The following is a 27,527-nucleotide window of genomic DNA, read 5'->3' as shown; positions in this document are numbered from 1 at the left end:
TGTATCGACCGAAATTAAGGAATGTATCGTGATATAAATTTTGGCCATATCGTCCAGCACTAGCTGTAAATATGTTATACTGCTCTAACAAAGTGTATCTCATTTTATCTTATAAATATCTTTGTAATTTTCTGACTTGCAGTATATCTCTACCCCTCACCTTTTAGAATCAAATATTTAGTTTTTCAATACAATAATTTCAGTGACCGGAAGCAGAAAAAGCCTGTATTAAATGTATATGCTTGATGAAGAGTCTCGACCTACCCCTTCCTGTTTTTATGTTCTAGAAATTAGATAATATTACTTTTTTTATTCAGGTGTAGGACCATTTATGGGATAATTTATCTGCATACAATCACAGCTCCAGAAATTACATTAATCTGTTTTAATAAGGCAGTATGCCATAAAATATCGTAAGAAATAATGTTGCCAATATTTTTGAATATCATGAACTACAGGTGCTGGTCAACGAATTAGAATAATTTGAAATAGTGCAATCATGAAATTCTTTGAATGCATTTTTTGTGCAGAAAGCAAATCAGGTGTTCACCGCACCTGTCCTACTCGTTAGACTAATCACAGAACTCGTTACCTGGAAAAAAATTTGCTCAGCTGAGCTTTCCAAAAGGCCCATTTAGGCCATTTAACTGTGACACTGTTGTTTTACTGAATTAGAATAATGGAGAAACTGTTTCATTGAATTAGAATAATTTTTATTATAATTACAATCATCACTTTCTCAGTATTTTGTGGCTGCCCCCTTGGCTTGTATGACTGCCTGAAGTCTCCGCGGCATCGATTTGACCGGCTTGTCGCACGTTTCCGCACTCACAGCTTCCCAGGCAGTGGCGATGTTCTGCTTCAGTTGGTCCAGCGTAGTAGGCTTTCTGTCGCGAATTTTCCGCTTGACGATGGCCCAAAGGTTTTCAATGACATTGAGGTCAGGCAAGTTGGCCGGCCATGCCAAAACTTCAAGCTGTTTTTTAGTGAACCAATCTTTGGTCGACTTTGCCGCATGAGCCGGTGCAAGATCCTGTTGAAATATGAAGTCTTCTTCGCCGAACTGTTCCTCAACAGTCGGAATCAGGAACGTTTCCAGAACATCTTGATATACGGCAGCATTGACAGTCTTCTTGAGGAAGCAGAGTTTCCCTACACCTCGAGCGGACATGCATGCCCAGACCATAACGCTCTGGGGAAACTTGACGGATCTTTTCACGCACTCGTGGTTGTAGGTTTCGCCACCACGACGCCAGACACGAGGACCTTGGTCACCGAAGGAGATGCAGAAGCGTGATTCGTCACTGAAGATCACTTTCTGCCAGTCTTCAACAGTCCACTCGCTGTGTTCTTTGGCCCACTTCAGCAGTTTCTCCATTTGTTTCTTGTTCAGCATCGGTTTTACTGCTGGAACGCGAGATTTGAAGCCGAGTTCGCGCAGACGACGGTAAGTGGTTGATCTGGAGACGTCAGCGCCGGTCTGCTTGTTCCACAAGTCGGTGAGCTCGGAAGTGGACTTGAACCGGTTGCTGACTGCGATCTTTCTCAGCTGCTTGTTGTCGCGAGCAGAAGTTTTTCGGACGCCGGAACAGTTGGTGCGCTTGCTGCAGTTTTTCTTGAGAGCTTTACAGACGGAAGACTGGCTGATGCCGAGCTGCTCAGCAATTTTAGTTTGGGTCAAGCCTTGTTGGCGAAGGGCTTGAATTTGAGCCACTATTCCGGTTGAGAGGTCGCGCTGCTTACCCATGATTGATTTTACAACTTAGAAATTCTACTCAACCCTGACTTTATACTGCACAGTGAACACTCTTCACAGAAAACAAAAATTCGAGCATTTATTCTAATTCAATGAAACGGTTTCTCCATTATTCTAATTCAATAAAACAACAGTGTCACAGTTGAATGGCCTAAATGGGCCTTTTGGAAAGCTCAGCTGAGCAAATTTTTTTCCAGGTAACGAGTTCTGTGATTAGTCTAATGAGTAGGACAGGTGCGGTGAACACCTGATTTGCTTTCTGCACAAAAAATGCATTCAAAGAATTTCATGATTGCACTATTTCAAATTATTCTAATTCGTTGACCAGCACCTGTATATTACCTTGAAATATGGAGCCATATCACCCACCCCTAATTATCACATTCAGGGTAGTACTTTCTTGCTGTTTTAAGCAAAAGAAAAATTCACACTGTTTTCATTTCCTATTATATATCTTCTAGAGACATTTTATATATGTATATGTCCAGTATAATTTATTTTACTTTAATCCTGCTTATATGGAGTGCATTATTACCCAGCAAAAAGCTACACATCGGCCCTTCGTGGGCTAAGTGCGGGCACTGTGGGCAGGGGCTAGCCCATTAAAATTCCAAACAGGGCCAACATGGGTTTTCTGTGGGCAGCCTGTTCATTGGCTGGCCGACTCAAATCCTATAAAAGGCCGCTGTGGGCTAGCCTGAACTGGTCCAGTGCATTAATGCCCCTGTAGGCCCAGTGTGGGAATTATTTGGACAGCCAACACTTTGATGCGCCCACACAAATCCCAGGCAGGCCCACTGTGGGTCAGCCCACATTCAGCCTGCACCATTTCACACCCTGAAGGGCCAGTGTAGGATATATGTGGGCAAAGCACAGTTTAGCATGCCCACACAATTCCCATGCAGAGCCAGTGTGGGTCAGCCCAAATTCAGCCTGCACCATTTCATACCCGGTATGGGTTATATGTCGGCAACCTGCACTTTGGCATGTGCACACAAATCCCAGGCAGGGCCACTGTGGGTCAGCCCTAATTCAGCCTGCACCATTTACACACTGTAGGCATTGTGGGTTATATGTGGGCAGCACGCACACATATGTGAGCATGCCCACACAAATCCTATGCTAGGTTACTCTGGGTCAGCCCAAATTTACCATACAATATTTTACAATCTGAAAGTTTGTGTCATAACAAGTTCATATGAAGGGTATCTGAATATTTTTATTGTTTTTGTCTGTGAGAGCTAGGTAGATTAGCTAGCTTAGTGGATAGGAGCAACACTGTGTGAAATGTAGTATCAGCTCTGAAAGATTTTCTAAACCAAAAGTGGAGAAAAATCAAGGTACCACAGCAGAGTTGTGCAGAGACCTTTGGAGGGACACACACACACACACACATAGTAACATCTCATATTTTTCAAGACATATACTGTATAGCTATAAATTTTTATTTATAAAAATATTTTTATTTAATATTTTGGATAGCTACGAATTTGCTCCATGGTGCTGATTCATAATCTCACCTTTATTATTGGTAGTGCTGATAATAAATAAATAAAAATATTAAATTATAAATGTATTTGTGCTTGACTATACACTTTGTGTAAGCCAGCAAGGTTATAAAAGTTACATATTTTTTTATTTTTGCATGTATTTAATTGTGTGGATCATGTAACCAACGAATCCACCCCCCTCCCCCTCCCCCCTCCCTGCACGTGCCTTTACCACAGAGCAACGATCAAGCTTAAAGGCAAAGTCAGTGAGTGACTTTGGTCTGTCAAAGTGACTGAAAGGTAAGTTATAATTTCTGTTCTACTATACGCTTTTCTATTTTTGCTAAGATACGCTAATGTGGTGCTAATGCAGTTACCACTCTCAGGTTATTGTAGCATTATAAGGGTAGCTATGTTGAAGTTAGCATTGTGCTAAAAAAAAGTTAGCATTGTGCTAAGTTAGAATGAGAATTTACCTCACATTTAAATAACACAAGGGGCTCCCAAGTTGGCAGCTTATCTCGGCTCTTGGAGAAAGACTGCTGTTAAGTAAGTTAACTTTATATCCAAGTATGTCAACAATAACCAGCTAAGGGAACAATGGCTTGCTAAGGGAAATATTAAGGGAAATGGAAAATGGAAAGATATCCACTTAAGCTAAGGGAAAGCTAGCCAGTTAAGCTAAGGGAAAGATATCCACTTAAGCTAAGGGAAAGATATCCACTTAAGCTAAGGGAAAGATATCCAGTTAAGCAAAGGGAAAGATAGCCAGTTAAGCTAAGGGAAAGATAGCCAGTTAAGCTAAGGGAAAGATAGCCAGTTAAGCTAAGGGAAAGATAGCCAGTTAAGCTAAGGGAAAGATAGCCAGTTAAGCTAAGGGAAAGATAGCCAGCTAAGCTAACGGAAATATAGCCAGCTAAGCTAACGGAAATATAGCCAGTTAAGCTAACGGAAAGCTAGCCAGTTAAGCTAAGGGAAAGATATCCAGCTAAGCTAAGGGAAAGATATCCAGCTAAGCTAAGGGAAAGCTAGCCAGTTAAGCTAATGGAAAGCTAGCCAGTTAAGCTAAGGGAAAGATATCCAGCTAAGCTAAGGGAAAGATAGCCAGTTAAGCTAATGGAAAGCTAGCCAGTTAAGCTAAGGGAAAGATATTCAGTTAAGCTAATGCAAAGATAGCCAGTTAAGCTAAGGGAAAGATATCCAGGTAAGCTAAGGGAAAGATATTCAGTTAAGCTAATGCAAAGATAGCCAGTTAAGCTAAGGGAAAGATATCATTTTAAAAAGTTTTGGTATTTTTGTGAACCTGATATCCTGATATCGGCCACCTCACATGTTTATAGAATGTAACTACCAGTCACACACAGTGACTGTAAAGGCTATTTATGTTTCACCATGAATAGCCTGAAGAAATTCAAATTCAAATAACTATCACTATATAAGAATCACTGTAATCAAATACAGTCTGCAAATTTCTCTAAAATTAAGCATTGTACATGAAAAGACACTAACAGTTGTAGTATTTACCTGACTGCATTCTCATATCTCTATATTATCATTTTAAGAGGCCGTGAGAAGATCAATCATGCCACCACCAAAGGATGCAGAGATCGAGCAGGTTGCAAAGGTTTGGCTTTGGAATGCACGGGACCGTTCACGTGGACGGAAGCATCGTCTCATGCAGTCTCTTCAAAAAAATAGTTCAGGCTAATTGGATGTCGGATAAAAATTGCCCCTTAGGTGTGAGTGTGTGAGTGGATGTGCCTGTGTGTCTGTCTGCCCTGCGATGGATTGGCGGCCTGTCCAGGGTGTATACTGCCTTCCCCCCGATGCCGGCTGGTATAGACTCCAGCCACCCCCCCGCGACCCTTAACGGATAAAGCGGTTGACGATGAGTGAGTAAGTGAGTGAATGAGTTATGTTATATTATATTATATTATATTATATCATATATTATATTATATTATATTATATCATATTATATTATATTATATTATATCATATCATATATTATATTATATCATATATTATATTATATTATATTATATCATATTATATTATATCATATCATATATTATATTATATTATATTATATTATAATGCCAACTTTCTCTGTGTAGTCTAACTGGGCATACTGGAATTGACCAATCAAACCCATAAATTATTAAAAATCCAGATTCCTGCAGATGATGCTCACGGTCTAAGCAAAGCTGCAAAGTCACCAAGTCCGTGGATTCTGTAATCAGGCTGTTATGTGGCATACACACACTTATATACACTTCCCACCAGCCCGGGAATTACAGCACAATACAATATATTTCCATGCTATTGGGAAAATTCCTGGTACTGTAGGTCCGGTGCAGGGGACGCCTGCAGTGTCTTTACTCACACCTACACGTATTGTAAAGGGTATCGGTGAATGTGCAGGTAATATTTAATATTATTCTTTATTTAGGTGCTTCTAACCAACATCGTGGCCGTTCATCTGGGCAAACTCTGGGGTGTGTCAGCTCGCAAATATATAAATACCAGTCAAAAGTTCACACGTCTCATTTTTTATTTTTTTTTACATTGTCGATTAATATTAAAACTATGAAAACAATTTATTGACGCATATGGAATTAACAAAAGTTAACAAAGAGGTGCATGGCCTTCAAAATCCCCTGACCTAAACCCATCTGAGATGTTGATTTAGGATGAGCTGGAGCTTTACAGTGTGTTTGTGTGTGTGTGTGTGTGTGTGTGTGTGTGTGTGTGTGTGTGTGTGTATGTATGTATGTATGTATGTATGTATGTATGTATGTATATATATATATATATATATATATATATATATATATATACATACATACATACACCGGAACATATGTATATGTATTATTATATTATTTTTATACTATTAATAATTATAATAATAATAAATTAATATTATTATCAATATTACTATTAATAATATTAGTACAATATCTATTAATATAATATATTAACAATAATAGTTTTAAAAAAAGTAAAAAAAAAGTTCAATGTTTATTAAACATTTATATATAAACATATGACTTATTTATTTAGTCATATGTATCTGTAGGAGTATTTTATTAATGCCAAAGTACATCCTTTTGTAATTTAAATTTCAAAATATGTATAATATTGATGATTACAACACTTTTTTACATTTTAGGGTGTAATACTGAATAAATACTGCATAATAATCGATATTTGTGGATCGATTGAGCGCGCTGTTTCAGGGGAGGAGTCAACAAAGACGTTCTTTAACCTCCTTTGTTAATTTTCACGTTGCGAAGCTCTTTGGGAAACACTCGCAGAACTGGCTCGTTCTTTACTCACGTCATTCGTTAGTTCGTTCGTTATTCGCTAAGGTTGTTCGTTTTCGGGAAACCCACCCCAGAGGCTTTGTTCCAGTAGCAATAATAGTATCAGTTTATTATTCATCTACTACATCAGTCTAGTGCATTTAAGTATTTATTCAAGAATATGATTTGCTGTTTTTATTGATGTGTATATATATATAGATTTTTTTTAAGTTGTATAATTCTTTGTTATTTTGTATTATGTTTGATATTTATATCATACTGTTTATTATAAATACTGTTTTTGCAAATGGAGATATTTATGCAGTACATGTTTATCTACATGCTAAAATATAAATTTGGGATTTAATTTACTTAAATACTGTTGTGTGTTGTTTATATTTCATACATGATACTTTGTAATAAATTAATTAATTTACTATACACTTTAAATTGTGTTATTTATTTAATTGTTTTACAGCCAGTTGCAAAAAATGTCAAAGTGCCAATAGCACAGCTTTAAATTTTCTTCCTTGAAAAGTGTTCTCTGTTCAATATTGCACAGTTCTAAAAATTTGGGGCCACAATTGGTTTTCCACTGAGGGCATGAGTCAGTGTGTGTGTGTGTGTGTGTGTGTGTGGTAGAGCACTGCAAATCTCTGTTGGCCCAATGGGCCAATGCTTTGGTGTTGATTTTGCATAGAGGAGTAAATCTTCGCTGGCCAAATGTGGGCTGCCTGAAAAGGGCCCACGCCGTGGGGCCGACGCTATACTGGTGAGCAAATCTCCATTGGCCCAATGTGGGCTGCCTGAAATGGGCCGACGCCATGGTGCTGGTGCCGTCCCGATGAGCAAATCTCCGTTGGCCCTAAGTGGACTGCCCATATGGGGGCGATACTGCACCGACGTGCAAATCCCCAATGGTCCGATTTGGGCTGCCCATATGGGGCCGATACCGCACCGATGTGCAAATCTCCAATGGTCCGATTTGGGCTGCCCATATGGGGCCGATGGCGTGGGGCCGATACCGCACCAACGTGCAAGTCCCCAATGGTCCGATTTGGGCTGCCCATACGGGGCCGATGTGTTGGCCCACATTGGGCCCACATTGGCCCAGTGTGGGCATGTTTGCTGGGGTGCCTAGCCTAGCCTAGCCAAATCTAACCTAGCCTAGCCTAGCCTATCTGGCTACGTGCCTGTGTAATTACGTCATCACGCACAGACATAGCTCAGCTACGGAGACTGTGTTCAACTCTGGGGCGAGCTTACACCAGTAAAAAAATGCCTGTCCGTGTAAATAATACATATCGATATACCACAAAAATGATGTCCCCATTATTGAAACATTTCTTATCGCGATAAATACAGATATCAAATTATTGTCCAGGCCTAGAATAGAACAAGTCTTTCTTCATTCCACAGCTTTAATATCAAACCCAGTCACTTCCATCTGATCTATATAAATGCAGCACATCAGGATTTCCTCATTTCTTTTTTTTGCGAATAACAATTTATTGGATTCACAATAATTACAACAATCACACACCAATACATACACATTCACTACTCACAAACATGTCCATATACAAAAACACAAAACTGGAGGAAAACAAAAAGACCCATCCCTTATCCCTCTTTTCAAATGTGATCCTTCACAAACCAAATAGCATCTGTCCAGTTACTAACAGTTCTTGAAGTAGCCTTACGAAGTTTGGCTGTAGACCGCTCCAGAATTAAAATGTCCAGGAAATACTGTAACCAAATATTCCTCAGCTGAATATTAGGCTCATAATATTGCTTTAAAATAGCCTTTATCGCAGCTGTTGAGCCTGCCATCAGAATCTTCATTTGTATTAGCTTCAAATCAAATCCAGAATCATCGCATAATAACAAAAGAGCTGGACATAATCGTAGTTTGATATCTAACAGTTCAGAAATAAACTCCATCACAAAAGTCCAAAATCTTACAACAACTGGACATTCCCAAAAGAAATGAAAAAAAGTACCAAGGAGTGAAAGACCACATCTATTACAGTTTTTATCAGCACTGAGTTTCATCTGAAAAGCACGAAGAGGAGTCATGTAAAACTTATGAATAATCTTATAATGAATTAATTGATGACCTAAATTTTTTGACGACATGAATACGTTATTCCAGACCACGTCCCAATTCACACTGATACCCAAGTTTGAGAGTTCTTTCTCCCACACAGCAACAGTCCCCAGGGTATGATCCTTAGCTGATATAAATTTGCTGTAAAGTGAGGACACAAGACCCCGAGTTGAGCTACCTAAAGTAAGAAGATCCACCAATGGATGGTTTTTCAGCGGGCCATCCCAGGGGACACCGTAAGCTCGTAGAGCAGATCGAATTCTCAAATACATGAAGTAAGATGTTCCAGGGAGAGAGAAAATCTCTTTTAAATTTTGAAAGGAACGTATTCCGTTTTTATCATATAGATCATCAAAAACATGTATATTCCTATTACTCCAAGGAGGAAATGTGAATGGTTTAGAACCTGTCAATAAATAATTATTATGCCAAAGAGGAGATAACTTATAAAAATGATCAGAAAGATCTAAATATCTATGCACTTGTTTCCAAATGTTCAGTGTATTATTTATTATAGGTCCCAAAGTGAGTAAAACTGATCTTTGTTTAAGACCTAAAAAGGGTACATCCTGAAGTCTGTATGGTTCAACCATAGCTTGTTCCATAGCTCGCCAAGGAGTTAGCACAGAAGCATCCAACCATGTCCTCAAAAATCTCAACTGAAATGACCAATAGTACAGTTTAAAATTAGGGAAACCAATTCCCCCCAAAGATTTGGGGCGTTGCAAGGTAGACAATCGAATCCTAGCACGCTTATTGTTCCAAATAAAAGTACGGCAAGCTGAATCTAATTCTTTAAAAAATGTGTCTGGTGGGGAGAGTGGTATCATAGAGAATAGAAAATTTACCCGTGGAAGAATATTCATTTTTATTACTGATATTCTTCCATGTAGAGTAAGATATAGAGGGCACCATCTAATCAAATCATGTCTGATTTTATTAATAAGAGAGGCATAATTATTTTTGCTAGCGAAGGAGATATTGGGGTGAATCTTTATACCTAGATATGTAAATTCAGAGACCCGTATCTGAGCTGGAATTTCAGAAGGAAGAGAGTATGTTTTAGCAAGAGCATCCAGTGGCATCAATACAGACTTTGACCAGTTAATTTTGTATCCCGAGAGCCTGCCGAATTGGTTAAATAGAGAAATTACATTAGGAAAAGAGCTGGATATGTCTGACAGATAAAGTAAAATATCATCAGCATAGAGTGATATATGATGAAGAGAGTCTTTTATAGATATAGGTTTAATTAAGGCATTTTGTCTTACAGCCTGTGCTAAAGGCTCTACAGCTAAAGCAAATAAAAAAGGGGATAAAGGACATCCCTGTCTGGTGCCTCGTTCTAGAAGAAACTTAGCTGATATCATATGCCCAGTGCTAACACACGCCGACGGATTGGTGTAAAGAGTAAAAATCATATGAATAAAAGCTGATCCAAAACCAAATCGTTTTAAAACAGCCCAGAGAAAAGGCCACTCTAGGCGATCAAACGCCTTTTCAGCATCTAATGAAAGCACTGCAGAACCTAGCATCTGTGAGGGAGCAAACTCTAGAATATGGAATAAGCGACGCAAATTATCAGAGGCTAATCGAGAACGTATAAAGCCAGTTTGATCGCTGTGTATTAAATCAGGAATAACAGAATCCAGCCTTTTAGCAAGGACTTTAGCAAACACCTTAATGTCAGTATTCAAAAGTGACAATGGTCTATAACTTGAACACTCTGTTGAATCCTTTCCAGGTTTTAGAAGAAGTGATATAAGTGCAGAGTTTTGGTCTCTATGGAATGACCCAATCTCTAGAGAATATTCGACTGATTTCAAAAATATAGGTCCGACTAGATCCCATACTGCTACCAAAAGTTCTGGTGGGATTCCATCCAAACCTGGCGATTTGTGTGTTTGCATAGATATAATTGCTTCCTTAAGCTCCTCCAGTGTGATAGGGGCATCTAGCTGCATAGCCTGATGGGGTGCAAGAGAAGATAGATTCAAAGGTTTTAGGAAGTTATCAAATTCTATAGTATCTCCAGATAATTCAGATTTATATAAATTACAATAAAAATCTTTAAAAATATTAATAATATCTGTAGGGTCAGAGAATAATATACCTGTCGAATCCCTAATTGCATTGATAGAAGAAAGTCTTTCAGACTGTTTTAGCTGTAAAGCTAAGAGTCTACCAGGTCTCTCAGATTGCTCGTAATAGGTTTGCCTCGTTTTAAGCAATAAAAATTCTGCTCGTGTGCTGAGAAGATCTTTAAGTTCAGCCCTAATTGATGTCAGAAGACTGCCCCTGTGTTCATCAAAACAGTTTTTCTGCAATATCTCCAACTGTCTAATTCGGCCCTCCAAATATGTGATATCCCACTGATTACGTTTGGACGAATTAGAAGCAAATGAGATGCAACAGCCTCTTATAAAACATTTTGTTGTTTCCCACAATATGTGGGGTGAAATTTCAGGGGTATTATTGATTTCAATAAATGACTTTAAACTACTTTTGATATATTTTATGAAATCTGCATCCTGAAGAAGAAATACATTGAAACGCCATCTCTTAAAGCGGGGAGTTGTTGCATGTACAGCTAACGTTAGAAGTACAGGACTATGGTCTGAAATAGTTATTGGAAGAATATCCGTAAAAGTAACAAATTTGATTGCACCAGATGATATAAAGATATAATCAAGTCTAGAGAAAGTTTTATAACGGGGTGAAAAAAAGGTAAAATTATTATCCTTTGGATGGTTAAGACGCCAAGGATCATATAAATTAAGATCTGACAAAAAACTGTTTAAATTATCTGATGAAGAATTAGAGACAGAATACCCAGAACTACTTGTTCTGTCTATCTTAGGATCAATTACAGAATTAAAATCCCCACCCACAATTAGCTGCCTATTCCCTAAAAGCAATAACTTTAGTTTTAAGCATGCAAAAAATACAGGGTCAAAAATATTAGGTGCATATACAGAAACAATAGAACATTTAATATCATTTAAAATAATGCTTGCAAAACACCATCTACCATCTGAGTCCCCACCAGCCAATTCTACAGTTATATTTAATTTCCTTTTTACCAAAATTAAAACTCCCTTTGTTTTGTTTGAGGATGAGGAGCTAGAAATAATTTTATAATATTTGTTTTGCAATCTGTACACATCTTTGGCCTTCAAATGAGTTTCTTGTATTAAAGCTATGTCTGCCCCTTTACGGTACAAAAAATCAAGACACTTAATACGTTTGACAGGAGTATTACAACCATTCACATTCCAGGATATAATATTATACTGAATGACCATTTATAATAAAGCAATAATAATTATACAAGAGAACATAAAAATAGTAAAGAGTACTAAGTCATCAATACTAATAATGATGGGTCTATGGGAATCAAGTAAACTGTAATAAATCATACCCCCCAGTGTTAAATAGCTCGTAGTGTGTGTTGTAAAATCCAAATATACAAAAAACAAAAACAAAATCAAAATGCCCAACAGGCAGAACACCAGCACGCCAGGGCATAAACATCTGCCCTGCAAAAGCTGGAATAGAAACAAACGAGAAACTAGCTTCGGTGGAATCGCGCAAAAAAGGCACCCCCCCCCCCCCCATCTCTATTCATAATAACTCGAAATTAGAATTTTTACACATGCAAAAAAGGTAATAATAAAAAGTACTCAGTGATAAATTCAACAACATATGAGCCACTCGAAAAATCGCAGTGATGCCCGAACATAATAGCTTATCACCCCCAAGAATAAACAATATAAAATGCCCGACAAACGGGAGCAAACAGGTACAAAAGAGCGTTATATCAATTAAACCCCTCACTTATTTCCATCAAATTCACACCAGAAAAACAAGGCCACTTTACCAGATCAGACTACACTGTTACTGGAGTTAGCAGAGACAGAGTGGACCGAATCAGCGAAACGCTGGGCTTCCTCAGGAGAGGAGAAGACATGCGTTTGGGAGTTATGCAGGACCTTCATCTTCGCTGGGTAGAGTAAAAAGGGTTGCAATCCCTTGCTTTTTAACGAGGAGATCACAGGCTGGAAGGCTTTGCGGCGGACCGCTGTGTCGATGGAATAGTCCGGGAAGAGAAGCAGGCGCGTTCGGCCGTGGGTTACCTGCGCACCGGGCTGCCGGTAAGCCTTTAAGATTTCTTGCCTGTCGGTGTAGCGGAGCAGCTTGAAAATTAGTGTGCGCGGTTTGTTTCCATCCGAATTCGGCTGCCCAGAGTAAACTCGATGAGCTCTCTCAATCTCAAACGAACTTTTCCCCGCTAGCGAGGGAAACCAAACCGGGAGCTGTCGCTGAAGAAACGCGACGGCGTCGCCCCCTTCCTCATTCTCCGGTAGTCCGACCAGACGGAGATTCGAGCGCCGGCTGCGGTCTTCCAGCTCTGCCAGCCGCTTCTGTAGCTTCGAAACACCGTCGTTCGCCTCTTTAATCCCGTCCCGGTCTTGTCTTTGAGCTGCTTGCAGTATGTCTGTGCGTTTGCCCAGCTTTGCTAGCGAAGCAGTTAGCATGGAAATCTCAGACTCAATTTTCACAAGATTTGTACGGAAGTTATCCATATCGTTGCGAATAGCCTTAACATCCATGCTAAGCTCCGACAAGGTCGGTTTCAGGCTGTCCACCGAGGAGCTGAGCGACTGTAAATACTGAACCTGAGTGTCCTGCTCCTCGGATAGCTTTAGCTGCCGCCTAGCCTTCTTAGCCGCACTTTTAGAAGAAGGAGATGCAATTTCCATGGCGTTTTCTTCTGAACCTCTTTTCTCTGTGGACTCCATACTTTATCAGAGGCCGTACACGAACCTGCACCGGGGTGTTTTAGGGTAAAAATTATTCGGTTTAAAAGAGCTGAGGGGGAGAGAAAAAATCTACGCCGCCATCTTTGCCAGATCCCAACCGGAAGTCTAGGATTTCCTCATTTCTAATGCTAATGTAAACCCGTGTGGTAAAATCTGAGACGGATCCTCACAATGGATCTGGTCCAAAGATCACTTTCACTGCAGACTAATCCGATCCAGATTTTGAGCAAATCGTCACTTTTATGTTAAAAAATATGGACCATATTTTTTAACATAAATATGCAACCACCTAGCAACAGCATATCACTACAGCAACCACCTAATACTGTTACTGTTTGTTAAGCGTTTCTCTGTGTTTAAATACAAAACAGGGTTCTGACTCTGGTCCAGGAGAAACTCTGTTCTCAATATTTAAAAACTGTAAAATATGCAGATCACAGCTCCAGGATTAGAGCTGAAACCATTACAATACAAAACTACTTTACATATTAAACCCATCACTTAATTTACTCACTTTAGGACAGGAGGTCCTCCTCCACTGCTGGAGTTCTGAAGATCCATCATTTACTCTTCTTCATTCACACACAGCTGAACACTGCCGACACCGACCCCTGAGAACAGATCAGCCGTTACAATAAAACCTTTATTCTTACAATAATGACATTATCATCAGAACTGCATTAAACAAAACCTGATAAACTAACAAAACAAAACAAACAGAGAACGATACATAACAGTGTGATTTACCCTCATTACACATTATTCTACAGATTACAGAAACATTTACTGTTATTATAATGATTATAATTTAATTATTATTAGTAATATTACTGCATTACACAACATTATAAATATATACACTGTTCTATTATTATTAATAATATTATTATTATGTTACTGAATCAGAATAGAGAGATTATTTAAGTATAATATAAAACAGCAGGATTAAAAACACTAACACACCACGTGATCTTGAGCTCCGTTGCTCCCCCTGCTGGTTAAACAGCGCTACTGCATATAAACACGCCTTTATAGCAGTTCCGGTTTTTATCTCCCCAACAGATCAAAGTCCACATTAAGCAGTAATGCGCTTTAAACAGCATAAACTACACTGTGATCAATAAATATCAATCTATATCTGCGCATTTCTCTTCAGTTTACAGCATTATTGATCTGTTACAGCTGATTGTTCTCCAGCCGGTCTGATCTAGACCAGGTCCAGGTCTGATCCAGGCCCGGTTCAGATCTCCATGCTGATCCTGGTTCTTCCAGTGGAATCGGACACTGAGCTGAGCTTAAAGAACCGGTTCTGGATCTGAGGAACCTTTAGAACCGGTTCTGACTTTAAGCTACACGGTTCTGTTCTACATTCTCTTCAGTTCTGAACTTACCGAGTGAATCCGGGCTTCTGTCCTCTTCTAATGGAGGAGACTGAACTTACTTTCACTTCCTCCTCACTGCGTCACACCGCTCTCCCTCTAAGCCCCGCCCCTATCTCTCAGCGAATAGACGCTGGGAGGGCGGAGCCATTGTTCGTCAGCCAATCATATTACACGGTTGAATGGAATGTTTGAATATTCATGAGTCTGAAGTTTCTCCCACACAGCTGTAAACCCCACCAGTTTTCAGACCGGTGTTCTGCCGAGTTCTGCTACCCGTCCAAAAGTGCTCCTCCCCGCACTGCGCATGATCTGCCCCACATTTTATAACGTTCTCATGAGTTTTTCAAGAAGATTCTGTTTTCTATGACTGCATTAAACAGCCTGAGCTCACTGTCATTACTTATTTAAGGGTTACATAATGGTAAATGACAAACAAAACAAAACAAAACAAAAAAATAATAATAAGCTATTTAGAAACAAAAATCACTAAATAATTTCATTTACCTCTTAAATACATTTTTTAAAATAAAAAACAGTTGGTTAATTTTATACTCTGACGTGACTATACTGCATTTGTGTGCACTGTGATAATAATGCTGGGAGAAAGGAGCACTGCCTCCATCTAGTGTCTTTGAGATGTTCTGCATTTTATATAAGGGTGGTTGACATCACATGGATTTTTTTTGGTCCAGTGTGTCAAATATATGTAAATTATAGAAAAACATGTCAAAAACTGTGGTGATATTGTTCAGAAATTGCTGATTTATATGAACTTACAGAGCATTCATAGGATTAAAATTTTTTTCACAATTTTCAGTAAAACCAAAAAAATGCTCACATGGTGTTAATGTTACAATCACATTTCATAAAGTTATATTTTTAATAAAAACAAGTAAATGAGGACTAACAGTTGGACATGGTAGGAGTAGCAGGGTGAGTGGTGAGCTCCTGGTCTAACTGGAGGATAAAACCCTCACTATCCAGCTGATCACCAACGTCAATAGAAATTCATTTCACGTTGAATGTTGATCATGAAGTCAGATAAAAAAAAAAAAAAACGTCAGGATAAAATCTAAAACTGTTACGTACCTGCACTCTTAAAAATTCAACAAACTTTAACTCAGAATAACTTGATGGATGAGTGGAGCAAAAACCGAGGCCGATAGGAGGAATAAAACAAGATTATCCTCTGAGTTCTGCCATTTACGTTCTAGCCATAATGATGAAAGAATACAAGGTATTAAAAGAGGAGATTATTTAGTTAAAATCACAGCTTATACAGATGATATTACAGTTTTTATTAAAACAAAAAAAGACTTAGACATTATAATGGAATATTATACATTTAATATAAAACTTTCTGGTGCAAAGCTTAATATGGCTAAATCTGAATGTGTGTGGATTGGGGATCAAAGAAAGAAGTTCAGAGTCGATGTTCCAGATAAAGAGCAAATACAAATTTTAGGTGTGTATTTTAATAATGGTGACTGTGTGGACAGTAAGTGGAAATAAAAAAGAGGAAGTAGTTTCTGAAGAAATTAAATCCCTCTAACAACACGTCCAACGATCAGTCACCCAAACCGAGTTGAACCAGACGCAGTGGAGGAACCAGGTCCAAGTGAAGCTCTCTACAATGGAAGTGAAAGAGTAGAGGATGGAAATGAGTCATCATGAAGATTTAAGTAGCAGCGGAAGCAGCTGCAGCAGCGGAGAGACAGACGGAGGAAATCCGAACACCAGCACCTCGTCTGAAGGAGACAGCAGCGAGGAGTACGAGTCTGCAGCAGCCGAAACACAAGCAAACCAAGTTCCTCCTCCTTCTTCATCACCTCTCCTTCCATCTATGACCAGATCTACCACCATACATACGCACAGGGGCTGCTGCATCCAACGAAAAGAAACGGAAGAGTAAACCTAAAAAAGGAGGTTAGAAGCAGAATGAACAGTACACTAAGAAAAAGTAAAAGTAATAAACATTTCTTTATGTCTTCTGTCTGACTTAATATTGCACTATGCAGTGTTGTGGGATTCAGTATAAAAAGAACAGGAATGAGAAATTTAGTTTAATAAAAAAAAAGTAGAGATTTGGTGTGTTGTGTTTACACACTGTAAAACCCGATAAGTTGACTGAACTCAAAACTTTTGTCGTAACCGATTACCTAATAAATTTTAAGTTCATGTAAAATATTTTTTAAGTACAGTGAACTTAACAAATACATACACAAACATATTTTAAATTAATATTTTCCTGAACTTGTATTTAGTCTTCTTTCTGGTTTCATTCAACTATTTGTTTTAAATACACATAGAAAAGTAGATGAAAGAAAACAGTAAAGAATTAAAAGTACTGAGAGCACAGAGAGAACACAGAGTTACTGCAGCTCAGTAAATGATGCTTGTTCTACAGCTACAACACAGAGAGCAAGTATTTAATAATAATCTGTGATCTACAAGTTTACCTAAGGTAGCCCCGGGTGAATCACTACACACTGATGGTGAGTGTCAGTAACTGTTGGACACACCCAGTATGCAAATAGATTGTGACAGAAGCCAATGGAAAAGAAGCTGTTAATGGCAACAGACTAAACTCAGTTATTATGAGTTGGTTCAACTCAAAGATCTCAGTTTTAATGTATATATGTGCCCACAACTCAAAAAAGTTGAGTATTGTTTAGAAATCTCCAATTTTGTGTAAAACAGACTTAATTTATTTGAGTTCAAACAACTTCTGGGTTTACAGTGCAGGAAATGAAACTAAATACATATGAAGATATAGAAAATCCCCCCAAAAATGTGGGATGATGTTTATTCTTTCTTTTCTATTGGAGAAATGTGTAAAGCTGATGGAACTGATTTATTATTCTATAATCAATTGTTTAAAATAATAATTACAGATAATTGATTCGCGGAAGGCTAATCTATGTTGATTGTTTTTTTATATAACAACAATAAAATGTATAATTCATAATGTTTACACAGCTCAAGATCGAGTTATTAAAATGACACTTTTTAGAGAACTTAACGTCACGCAGAGCCAACAGCGACCGCTTCATCAGATTCTGGATCAGGAGAAGCACCCAGCCGTGATCATGTCTGTGAGCTCCTCTTTCAGTCTTCAGTCTCATTACCTTGTGAGACATCTACTACTTCATAAGTCTGTCTAATCGAAGAGAGTTTGAGATCTGCTTTAATGCAGGAGAAAGCTCTCCATGTTCTCCCTCAACTTTACTCTACCAACCAGCAAAACTGGAAAAAAAAATTCCTCTACCAGCATGGATGTAAAGACACTTGTAAAATTCTGGACTGGACACATCTCTGATTATGACACTGAGCTATATTTAAAACATTGCTGTGATATTCTGAAGCCTGCAGTTAAACCAGTGGATAATCGTGGAACGTGGTATGAAGCATCAAGTGAAACTACGTAAAGATACTGTAGATCATTTGGTTAAATTATTATTTTGATTGGTTATCACTGCCTTGTGTACGTTCACTCATTTGGAGGCGGAGCCTAACAGCAGTCTGTGTTTCTGTTCATTGTGGCTGCTGGAGTGAAGTGCGGATTAAACAAATAACCTGTGGTTCCTTTCTAAGACTAGAGTGGAATGAGACAACGCTGACATTTGTACTTTGTGTTCAGACTTGGGACACAACTATTTCACACGCCCTAAATCCTACGCCAACAAATTAAAGCAAAGACTAGTTCCAAGACCAAGTGATCTAAAACGCACAGAATCCGGGGCATCTACAGAGATAGAGACAGGACAGGTGCAAGTTCAAGGTACGATCATCAACACTATCAAGATCATAGAGGAAGAGCAAGTGTCTAAATCAGTCCAGAGTGGAGAAGCGGAAAAAATAAGTGTCTTAAGAGGAGCTTTATGAAGAGGGTGAAGAATCAAATTCAGATGGAAGTTCAGATGAAAGCGACTGGTCAAGCGAATCATCAGAAAGTGGAGAAATATGAAGGACAGTTCCCACAATCAAAAGAAAATGACGATAACCCCTTTATGCAGATGCAATTTTATGCTAATTTTCATGCGATTTGCACCAACTACACTCTAAATCATTGTATCTTAAGTTTTACATAGAGCACAATGATAAATCAGGGTTTAAACTGAACTGAAACAATAATTCACCTCCAGTCTTTTATTTCCATTATTTAAGTTCCGGTTGAGAACATCAAATGCTGACAAAAATGTAAAAAAAAAAAAAAAAACCCTGTTATTTTTGGATTTTACAGTGTGTGTATGGAAGCTGGTGATGAAAAATCAGTCATGTTCTACATTTCCTGATTCACCAGGGTCTTGAAAAACAAGGTGCAAAATTTGTAAAAGATACAAGGAAGCATTTCATTTTTTTTATTACCTTATCAAAAATGTAAAAGTATTGCTAGATTGCATTGCATTGCATTGATAGAATATATGTTACTAAAGATATAAAGGTCCTAAATTATAGAACTGAACTCATGTAAAATTAAATCTGGGAATCAGAGAACAACGGGGGTTCTGGAAGGGAAACACACAGTGCCTAAAAATATTACTAAAAATCAGAAGAACTAAAGACGTGGAAGTTTAAACCCATTCTAATGCAAAATTATGGGATACTTGTTAAAAGTCAGATTAAAATGTTTCTGGTACATAAATGTGAAAAATTAAATAGTGAACAACATGAATATTACAGTAAACTTACAGCAGAGTATGTGGACATTCAAAGCAAAATAGAGAAAAATATTTTTAATTTGTGTGGATTTTTAATGTAATAGTTTTCTATGTAATACTTATTTTTTTGTGTAATAATCTTGTGACTTGTTGTTTTGTCAGCTTTGTGTGGTGTGTTCAAACAAGTGCGTGAATATATTACAGGTCCAGATACAGTAAATTCTTACATTAACTTTTTCTTTTGTTTGTTTGTTGAGATGATTTTATTCAGCAGCTTCCATTATCTGCTCCTGATCAGATTTCTAGAGGAGATGTTTTTTGGTGGAGCTTGGAGGCCATCTGCTGGTGGAACACAGACACTGCAGTGATTTATGAATGAGTGAGAATACAAATCTGTTTACCTGTTTTGTAATGTTTTATTTGTTTACATGAATTTGGATTATGAGGGTCACATGTGGTTGTCTAATAGTGTTACTTCTCATGGATCAAGATAATTTTTACTGATCTAAATATTTTAAATGTAGAGTGAGTGAAAAAGATAGTCTGAATTATTAATATAAAAATTTACAATAACTTACACACTACACATTTTGTTGTTTACTTGATTAAAAAATTGACTGCTCTTGCTTTCTGTATCAAAAGTAAGGCTCCTTTTTGGAATACAATATTAGTGTGATTGCCAAACATTGTCATCGGATATGTATATAATATATTATTATTAAGATATGTGTGTCTCCATTATAGCCAAACTTTAAGGAAGTGGCGTACCAAACACTGTAGTTCTTTCTACAGTGGAGAATTTAGAGGAATTTGTGGGGGATATGCAAGCTAATATTCAGGAACAAGTATTGAACTTACTCTCAGATGACGATCCATCCAGATCAGCCATACAACAGTTTTTTAAAAGGGTGGACAATCCCTTTAGCCAGTTTAATTCCAATAGCAAATGGAACAAATAATCAATATATTTCAGGGAAAAATGGAATATAGTACAGCCTGTTAACCTGTGTATAAGAGTAAGGTATGATAGCAGACGTAATAGCAGAATTATAAACTATGAGCAAATTCCAGTTGTTGTCGAGTTCATATACATGTTCCTTTATTGGGAACACTCCGGTTCATGTTCAAGAATGAGAATATTTGTGATATGTTCCAAATATGAGCCGTCTGATAAATATGAGGACTTCTGTGATGGAAGCTACTTCAAAAATAATCTTATTTTTAAGAAACTAGTTTGCTCTCCAAATCCAATTGTGCTTTGATGATTGAGTGTGAAAATCATCTAGGTTAAAAAAAGGATACATAAAGATGGCTGCCTTTACTTTATCCGTAGAAATCTCCCTCACATGGTGAATTCTACATTAATGAACATTCGTCTGCTATTACTGTTCTACCTCTTGTGAAGGACTTGAAAATATTAGAGACTACTGGGGTTTCTGTTTCATTTGCATAGGTGGCACACTGGTGCTAACTTGGGCATGCATAGCATTCTTGGGTATTATCTTGAATCTGGAGGACATGGGATAGGGTTAAATGCATCACAAACACTGTGTTTGATAAACATTCCTTTAATATTTGGTGACCTGGTACCAGACGATTATTTAAATTGGCATTTGTTGCTCTTACTGCTGAACATTATAACCACTGTATTCTCATACTCCATCACTGAAGAGATGACTGTATATTTAAAGCATCATATTATTGAACATCAACAACTCTTCAAAGAACTGTACCCAGAGAAAGAACCTGATTCCAAAACATCATTTGATGGTTCATTATCCCAGATGGATTCGGAAAATTGGACCACTCTTTCATATCTGGTCTATGCGTCAAATTTTTCAAAGATTGTGTGAAGAACTACTAGAATTTGACAGTAGCACTTGCACGGAAAGACCAGTTTGCAGAAGCTTATCATTGGGAATGCTTGATTTCAAAAGCTTCCAGTCCAGTCAAAAAAGTGTACTTGAAACACTTGAATTTAAAGACGAAATATCTTCTTATCTACACATTGATTCACAGGCCTCTGTCCCCCTCACAAATTGGGTTAACTGTGGAGTTGAATATCATGTTGGCCTCTTTGTTTGCACAGACACTGAAGAAAACATTCCAGTGTTCAGAAAAATAATCGCCATCATTTTGCATAATGATACATTTGTTTTTGTTTTGGTTGAACATGACATTTGTTTACATGACCATTTCCATGCTTTCCAAGTAAATGAAAGCATTCCTAGAAAGTAATAGATTAAGACATTTCAAATAATTTGATGCTCAAATGCCATATGGGTGCAATTCACATTTTAACGTTGTTTCAGAGGGTTTGAGTTGTTTTGTTGGTGTTATTAACTAACTTCTTTAACTACGTATCTCTACATACTCCAAATGCTGCTTTAAGTGCAGCATGATCTTTCCAAATCAAGACTGGAAGATAGGTCTGCATAATTCTGATAACCATTGTATCCTTTCTTTGTACTTGTTTTTTTCCCTAAGGCATTTCTGACATTGAAAATGACGTTTTGATGTGTTTACTTCACTGTGATTTTAATTGGCAAAAAAATCAAAAATTTAATTACGTGTTCAGCAAGCTGTTTACCACTGTTCTTTTTTTTATCACAGTAGGAATTACTATTGGATCAAAAAGTAACATTGGTACAAAATGTTTTTAAAACTATTAAAGTAACATTCTGACTGCTGAGTGTAATTGAGGGGGTTAAATAAATACACTTATTAATTTAATTCTTAATTTATGCCCTTTTTCAGTGTTGTGTTTACAGGTGCACACTGCAGTTGGCAGAGTTTGGGAAAGCTTGCTAGCTTTAAGGGCGTTTTCACACCAGCAATATTTGCTCCAGTTAAAACAGACTCTGGTTCATTTGAGCAGGTGTGAAAACAGTAATCACACTCAGGTTCAGATCAAAACAACTGGACAGAGATCATCTCCGTCCCAAATGAACTGGAGCAGTTCCCTTTTGGTGAGAACGTGATCCGGTCTCGATTCGACCCAGCTATCAAATACCATAATGCTAATTACCACAGCTACGAACAAACAGAGGAGACGATGTGCTCGCATGGTTTATTGGTGCGTTTAGGTTTATGCCTGTGTGAAAGCAAACCAAACCAAAGAGAGAAACGCTCCAAATAAACAAACTCACCAACTGATCCAGATCAGACAAACAAACTAAAGGTGTAAAAACCCTCTAAATGGAGGTAAAATTATAAGCTCTGCTAAAGTTTTCTATGGGTACATGAACTTTGAATCTTTGACCAATCAGGGTTACTCATATTTCTGTTTCGCTTGTGTATACAACCCCCCAGTTGTAGTATTTCGCTTAGCATTTAAGCAAATGTTACTTAAAGTAATGCAATCAAATTACACAGCAAATCCATTACTAATGATATAAACAATGTTTCTGATTATATACTGAATATTGCTTTATGGGATTAGTCAGTAAAATGGAAGAGCCTCCTATAGATTTCTCTGGTGAAGTAAACATTAAAGACTTTTGAGATTCTATCTCTCTAGAAATAATTGCCAGAAGTCTTGTTCCAAGTACGTAAATTGGAAGTTTGTTGAGCTCATACAACAAAAAGAATATGGTGAGCAATTTGCTGTGGCTCAGTAGCTCAATGTGAAATTGTAGGAAGCTCTGTCCTCCATACGCTCTGAGAACTCTTTCAGGAGTAGTTTCCTGATGTGGCAGATTGAGAAAGTGCTCAGAGCCCTACACTCTTTCTTCAACTGTTCACCAGCAAGAAGAGAGAACTTCAGTTCTGCAACAAAATCCTCAGTATTCCCTTTACCTTTCAGTGGCCACCAGAGGCTTAAACAAAATTGCCGGCCATTGAAAGAGCAGTTGAAGTTTGACCCTCTAATGTAAAATATGTGGAACTGATCAAAACAAAGAAGCTTCCCAACCCAGGATCATCATCATATGACACGATTACTGTGCCCCGAATGGATAACACAACAAAGCCTCAAGGAGCACATGGGGAGGTAAACAAAACAGGAGAACTGAGGACAACAAACACAGGAGAACACAAATTACTATTGATTAAACACAAGGATCTTTTATTCTCTTAAAGGATAGCTAGAGCCCAGGTCATAGGTCATAGCCTATATTTTGCTACTAAATGTTTTATATAGATAAAAAAATAATAAGAAAGCTAATAAGTATTGAAACTCCAACAAACTGATAAAGTCACCCACACTAAGGAGACGAGCAAAACAGAAAAGAGAGAGCAGTTATTAATACTAACTAGTGAAATTAATAAGAAGACTGCAGAGCTGCGACACATGAGAGACATATAAAAACACAGTCAAACAACTGTATGTTTTATAGATTATCTCTGGCAGAAGTATGGTGCTGAACGGTACGGAACAAGCTGAAACTTCAAACTTACATATTTTTGCTGTTTGTTGGTAAAAAAGTTGTAAAGGCTGTTTTGTCGAGTTCTCTTAACAGAGCACTTTTATGTTTATTTGATTATTTGAAATTATTTCTGCTAATAGAAAATCAGTAATGTTCTGTTAGGTGGACTGAATTTCTTATTTTAATTCAGTTAAACTTTTTTGTATACTGTCGCCTGGTGTGTCATTTTTTTTTGCCACAGCAGTAGTATTATTTCTTCTTTTCAGAGGTAATAAAAAGGTCTTAAAAGTCATTAAATTTGAGCTTTAAAAATGTGCAGATACCCTGCCAGGGATGAACGTGATTACCGGCCTGGGAAGAGGCTCTCATAACAGGGGAGATGAACTCCGGTCAGACCGGCTGGAGGCAGCGTTAGCTCCTTTTATAAACATTTTTTCTTTTGAATTTAATAAACTTTTCTCTCTTAAAATGACTCATTTTGCTTGTTGTCTTTTTATTGTCACTATGCTTATTGTAGTATCAAACTAGTGGGTAAGGGAAAATTTCACACTTTAAAAAAATATATATAAAGCATGTTATGTTTTTGTTTTATGCCACCAAAAAATATCAAAATAGATTAACTGACTATGTATAACTGTACTATTGGGTGAAACGTAGCTTAGTTTGATGATTTAGCTTTGATGAATTATACAAACTATTTATTATATTATGGTTACATAACTCATGCATTTCTGAAAAGAATCTAAACAGAAATAAATACAACTGACCATACAGAGTATGAAGTTGAGGGAAAGTGTGTAAAAAAGGAAATTATTATTATTTAATTTAACAAAGTTTTATTTTTATATAATGGAAAGTTTTCTCACCCCTGCAGTACATACCATTAGAGCCTCTGTTCCAGCAGTTATACATGTTGTTGTTTCGCTGTATAAATTAGGCTCATGTGCCGAGTATCGCGTTACCGCCAACCAGTTTGGCTTTCATAAAAGCACAGTAAGAAATGTGTATCTATTTTTGTAAAGGTATGGTACAGTCTCCTATCAAACAATTAATAAAAGTTCCAAATGAACACGAAGCCCTGGAGCTGGTAAGCAGATTTGAGGCAACTTCCCGTCTACCTCAGATTATGGGAGTGATGGACGGAACACGTTCCTGTTCTGCCCCCTCAGATGACTACAAAGATTTAGTGAACAGAAAAGGTTGTTCCTCTTCTGTGCTGCAGGAAGTTGTTGATGAGAGAGGACTGTAAGTGAGTTTCAGAGCATATTTTTCACATTCCACATTAGCATTTTTATTTTATACAGTACTGTGCAAAAGTTTTATTCCATCAGCAGCTCACCTGTTTTACTGTTAAACCCTGAATTACTCAATGTAATAATTGTAATTACTGAATTACATAATTTAATAAGTAAAATAAACATGAGTGTGATTAATGTCACCTTTAAGACAAAGTAAAAAGGAAAATAAAGTGTGGAAAGTGCAGTAAAACAAACTGTGTATAATTAATTACACAACATTTCCTGAATGTGGCATCACAGCATATTACACTTTTTATATTTGATTCATTTCTTTCAAACACTCTTCATGCAGCTGCAAAGAAAGAAATATTAGCTAATATCAACTCAGCCTGACAGTTTAATTATAATTTAAAGACACATAACAGAAAACCTGCAATAACTAAACCAACACTAAAAAATATTACACTTAAAGTACTTAAACAATGTAGATTTTTCATATTAGTTCAAATTCATTCTTTCATGCCAATCAAGTAGAAATGTTGAAAGCTAGTCAGACACACAGGAAAGTACAAAAGTACCACATCCCTAGAAACTAAGCTAAATCAGATCTTCACATTATGCAGCTGAACCAGACTCAAAAAATGGTCAGAAAAACATTTTATAGCCATTACCATGTTATAGTTCTATAAAACAAGGTAGTTAATATGTAGCTTGAGGCTTCATTCAATGGTACTGTCTAGCTTGCTAAGCTACCTCAAAACCATTTCTAACCCTTTTATATGCAGAATAATTAAAGTATACTTTTTCTGCTTATACTACATACTACATTTTAGCTATATAATCTGTATTCCGGTATACGTTGATGAAATATATACTTTATTTGGCTGTGTTAATTTTGTACTAGTGATGTACTTAATAAAATATATACTTAGTATTACTTTGTAAAACATTTTCACTTTTAATAAGTGTGTCCGGGGGGCATATAATAAAACTACTTCAGTCAAATTTTGTGTTGCTCATTTTGTGTGTTAAAACTCTTTTACTTTGAAAGTTTATTTTAGTTGTGTTTATTTTATTTTAGGTAAAAGAACTTTAACAGCTGATGTTTGTAATAAGATATCTAGCTTTTCATTGTTCAGTTTATGTTCTCTCCTCAAAATGAGTGTGATATCAAATCCACACTTAAATCACACTTTTAATATGGTTTTAATGTTCAGCTGTACAAAAAATATACTTAAATTGTATTAAGTAGTGGCGGAAATAACATAAGTAGTATACTCAGTATAAATTTAGTGCGCATTTATATAAATTTAAATTATAAACACATAGAAATCAAGTACAAATTAGTGGTTCCAAAATAACACAGCTTAAGTACAGACCTATTTTAGCATGAGTCATGTAAACTTTTTCACAAGGGAAGAGTTGTTCTGTTAGCAAATTATGTAGCCACTATACTCAAGCACTTAGAAAGCCAGTCAATCCTACAGACAAAAATATAATATGTCCTACATAATCTAAACAGGATGGGATTTACTCTAAAAGGGTAGTTAGGTTAGCTTGATTAGCCAGCTTTTTTTTTTTTTTGTCAATTTTCTGCCTAAATCTTGAGAAAGTCTATTCAAGCATTACATAAAAAGGTTTCATATTTGATAGGAAACATTACTGAAAATATGAATTTTAATAAAAATAATATTAAAAATATTTAATTAAATCTGCAACTATATATTAAAAAAATATAGAGAATAAAACAATTTACTGAATAAAAAATTAAATCACGCTCTCCTGAGCTTCATTTTAAAATCAGTATTTTTGTGAATATAAATCAAAACATTTAATGTCCCCCAAAACTTTTTATAGACATTTTATGTCTATTTTCAAACCTTTTTTAAACAAATGATTAAGTGGAGTAGAGAGTGAACAAGCAGCCTCTTCAAGTGTCCTGATGAACCGAGTCGCTGCGCTTTCCTCCGAGCGTTAGCGCTGTGATGCTACTCCGCAATGCTGCTTCAGGAGGAGGCGTGTGCTCGTCTTCTTCACCCTCCTGGTGTTGGAGCATCACTAGTGATAGGGGGAGGAGTCTTAATGAGTGGGTTGGGTAATTGGTTGTGTAAATTGGGAAGAAAATGGGGAAAAAAACTTGATTTAAACTTCAGAGAAAGCCTCTCCACCCACACTGCAGTAGGATGTCCAGGTAACAGCCGACACTGATTTAAATCCTTTAAAGAGAACAGCATCTAATTTTATACATATTAGAGTTTGAGATGCTGCAACATCAATATGCTATGTAAGTAATTATCTTAGAGTATTACATCAAATAGAGAAATGCAATACACAATACTTAATTAAAACTAAAATAATATCATAATGTCATGCTCTCCGGCAAATATTTTAA

General features: G+C 37.0%; 4 protein-coding genes and 1 long non-coding RNA gene across 8 annotated transcripts in view; 2 read left to right on the top strand and 3 right to left on the bottom strand.

Annotated features, from left to right (window-relative positions):
- Nucleotides 1-27,527, top strand: part of LOC125801378 (zinc finger protein 239-like) — a 337,284-nt gene that overhangs the window by 96,783 nt on the left and 212,974 nt on the right. The gene's annotated exons all lie outside the window — the stretch shown is intronic.
- Nucleotides 1-27,527, bottom strand: part of LOC111196713 (zinc finger protein 271-like) — a 237,921-nt gene that overhangs the window by 104,240 nt on the left and 106,154 nt on the right. The window lies entirely within an intron of this gene.
- LOC125801290 (zinc finger protein 239-like) overlaps nucleotides 1-27,527 on the bottom strand; it is a 311,844-nt gene that overhangs the window by 183,410 nt on the left and 100,907 nt on the right. The window lies entirely within an intron of this gene.
- The window catches only part of LOC125801376 (zinc finger protein 239-like), a 311,842-nt gene that overhangs the window by 183,410 nt on the left and 100,905 nt on the right, over nucleotides 1-27,527 (bottom strand). For 3 of the 4 annotated variants that reach the window (XR_007438681.1, XR_007438682.1, XM_049477996.1), the window contains exons 1-2: nucleotides 14,879-14,929; nucleotides 14,002-14,098 (exon numbers count right to left, since the gene is read on the bottom strand). The exons of the other annotated variant lie outside the window; for it this stretch is intronic. The gene's annotated coding sequence lies outside the window, so the exon portion shown is untranslated. Of the gene's footprint in view, nucleotides 1-14,001; nucleotides 14,099-14,878; nucleotides 14,930-27,527 lie in introns of those variants that run through there. 4 annotated transcript variants of the gene reach the window in all.
- Nucleotides 1-27,527, top strand: part of LOC125801615 (uncharacterized) — a 168,493-nt gene that overhangs the window by 90,799 nt on the left and 50,167 nt on the right. The gene's annotated exons all lie outside the window — the stretch shown is intronic.

Source organism: Astyanax mexicanus, chromosome 4 (assembly GCF_023375975.1).
Source record: "Astyanax mexicanus isolate ESR-SI-001 chromosome 4, AstMex3_surface, whole genome shotgun sequence".
Lineage (NCBI taxonomy): Eukaryota > Metazoa > Chordata > Actinopteri > Characiformes > Acestrorhamphidae > Astyanax > Astyanax mexicanus.
This window is presented reverse-complemented; position numbering and strand designations above follow the sequence as displayed.